The following is a 3,377-nucleotide window of genomic DNA, read 5'->3' as shown; positions in this document are numbered from 1 at the left end:
ACTCGGTTCACCCAATGCTCAACTACCAGCCAAGTTCAAGTGTCCGGAGTTCAAAAGTATAATGAAGTAGGGTGCCCCACTATCGCATCTAAAGTTATATTATGGATCCATGTGCCAATATGGCGAGGATCACAGGTTGTTAGTGCAGTTGTTTCAGAAGAGTTTGACGGGGCCGGCACTCAAATGATTTCTGGATTGGGATCACTCACTCATTAAGAACTAGTAGGACCTAGCTGAGATGTTCTGGCAAAATTACCTGTTCAATACGATGTTGGTCGAAATCGAAACGACATGGCCAAGATGACAAGAAAGCAACAAGAAACGATGAAAGAGTATGCATAGAGATGGCGAGAGTCAGCCTCACAAGTAAGGCCAGCAATGATGAGCAAGAGATGAACACCACATTTATCTCGACACTAGGGCACGCCTTCTATACTCATCTAGTAGGGCACACTACAGGCACATTTTTAAATCTGGTATAGGTACAAAGCGGGTTGAGGACGGGATCCGAAATGGTCTGATATTTGATTTTACAAGTTTAGGAATGACAACAGGAATCCCTCTAAGAAAACGCCAATGCCTCCAAGAAAGAAAAGGGGAAAAAACACAAGTCAACAATGTACAGCCAAATCGACCCCTCTTCATCCCTTCACCAGCACCAAAATCACAAGTGCCATCAACTTCATGGGCACCTCCCCAGTCTGGCCCCTGCACTTCAGAACCAATTTTTGGCAAACCTATTGTACCACGGGCACCACAATATGGGCAGGGTCAGCAAGCACGGCCTAACAGAGTTAATAGGGTGTTTACCAAGTTACCCATGTCGTTGTCAGAGTTGCTCCCAATACTACTCAGGGGAGAGTATCTCACGAAAAGACCCACTAAATCTAGAGGTTGCTAGGGGACCAGGGTACAATCCTAGTTTGTTCTATGAATTCCATATGGGTGCACCAGGGCATTCTACAGACCAGTATTGGAACCTTAAGCATCAGGTACAAAACTTGATAGACAGGAAGGTTCTCATACTGGATGGACCATCGAACCCTACTCAATAACAGAACATCACCAGAATCCCCTACCTACTCACAATAGAGAGGGAAATGGACATAGAGTGAATGCCTTTCTCGAAAAAAACCAGACTTTAATCCATCAGCTTGATAGTTCTTGTTGTTGGGTCAAAGATAGAATCCAGTTTACCCAGGGACCAGAAACACCAATAATCAATACTGTCAACCAATACGCGCCCAACTCATCTCAACATTCACATTCTACCACTCGAATGGTTGATCTTACCATCCATCCCACTCATCAAAATACTACTACCCGACCACCTTTAGTTATGCCTTACGGATTACCAAACCATCAAAATTCGACCCGACCTCCTCTTGTTATACCTTACACTACCAAATTCTCAATGCAATGCCAACCCGACCCCTCTTCATATTACCATACAATTCCTCTACTCGACTACCACTCGTCATCCCCTACACTTCATCAACTCCTCAAGTAATTCTCTTCTCATCATTATTACATCCAAATTATTTACTATCACCCCTCATTCTCAATGTAAAATCCGATCCACCGCCAATGACCATACGTTCACCTAAACCATTCCCGATAACTTTAATCAAGCCGTCCCCTGGAGTACGAGACCACCCTATCACCATGGACCACGGGGGTTGAGACCATAAAGAAAGCAATGGTGGCTGATATCGGTCATATGATAAAGGCATGGAGATGACAAAAATTACCAAAAAAGGGGATAAGCATCAGGGAAGGAACAAGAGAAATCGCAAAAGAGGCGACAGCTGAAGAAAGGGAATAAATAACAAAAAAAGCCACAAAAGACGTGACAGTGACAGATGAAGAAAAAGGAAGGCAAAGGGAAAGGGTAAGTTGTATAAAGATGACAAGACAGAATAGAGGTGAAAGTGACAGACAAGGAGGCTGCAGATTTTATTAAGCTCTTCGTAAGAGTGAGTATACTATAGTGGACCAATTGAACAAACAACCAGCTCAAATCAGTATCCTGGGCCTGATAACAAAAATTAGAGGAACACCAAGAGGCATTATTACTGAGAGTTTTGAGGAAATCGTATGTGCCTATAACTACCTCACCGGCACAATTAGAACAAACGGTTGGTCCAAATCATGGCCCCCAATCCCATTATCATCACAGAGAGTGAATTTGGACCTGAAGGACGGGGACACGTGAGAACCATTAAATGTCATGGTCATGTGCAAGGGCATGATGGTGGCTAAGGTGTTAAATCGATAATGGTTTAGCTTTAAATGTCTGTCATCTTGAAATCTTCCGAAAAACTTAACGCAGATTGGTCACATGTCAAGCCCAACAACAAGGTTGTCGAGGCTTCGACAGTTCAAGAAGAGATTCTTTGGGAGAGGTGGACTACTACCGATCACTATAGGCCCATTGTACGTTCGAAGTAACGTTTGAGGTCATGAAAATATCAACGACATTCAACTTACTGTTGGGCAAGCCATGGATCCAGATAGTAGGGGCCTTGTACCGTCTTCATTACACCCAAGAGTCAATTCCTCATGGGGTAGAGGCTTGATATTAGTATTGGTAAGAAAATCTTATTCCAGTAGGGAGAGCTCTAGATGTGACGTTTATAGATATTTAACAAAGGATAAAGTATTATTACCATTCTATCAATTCCCTGTTGTCAATCATGTTGAGAATGGGAAAGAGAAGGTGAAAGCAGAACTGTTCAAGGGCAAATATGATGATTAGCGAGTTCTTAAGAAAGCAGGTTACCGACCCAAGCAAGGGGTTGGGACTGAAAGGGAAAGGGGAAAGTTGTACCAGTCGAAGCAAAAGAAGCACCAATCCTTATTTCAGATTAGGGTTCAGGCCCACGAAAAAAAGACATAGTAAAAATGAACGACAAGAAAAGAGAACTCCGGTTAGCCAGAAAACAAAATGTGAACCAAACATTTGGAATTGAGCAAAATTCCTCACATCAGTGTTAGTTTCCCGAAGTCTCAAAATAGATTAACAACATATCAGAACCATCAACGAAAAAAAAAATAAATAGAGAAAATCGAAAACAGTAAGTTCCAAACCTTTGCACATTCAAGAAGACTCAATTGTTGAGTCCCAGTAATCCTTCATAGAAGGCATTGATGTTTATTCAATGGGGATTCCAATGAAAGTCTATCAGAGACCACTCCAAAATCCACCAAAGTGAAAATCATTACAAACCAAGAGAAAGAATCACCCTTCCCCATTGGCATCGATTGGGCATCAAATCATCCCACAAGCTTGGGAGGGATGGGAATATGCTTCATTCCGACAACAATCAATCGGAGATCATGGTTATCTCCGAACCACCAACCAAATCATCAACCAA

This window comes from Akebia trifoliata, chromosome 14 (assembly GCF_017979445.1).
Source record: "Akebia trifoliata isolate Shusen 1 chromosome 14, ASM1797944v1, whole genome shotgun sequence".
NCBI lineage: Eukaryota > Viridiplantae > Streptophyta > Magnoliopsida > Ranunculales > Lardizabalaceae > Akebia > Akebia trifoliata.
This window is presented reverse-complemented; position numbering follows the sequence as displayed.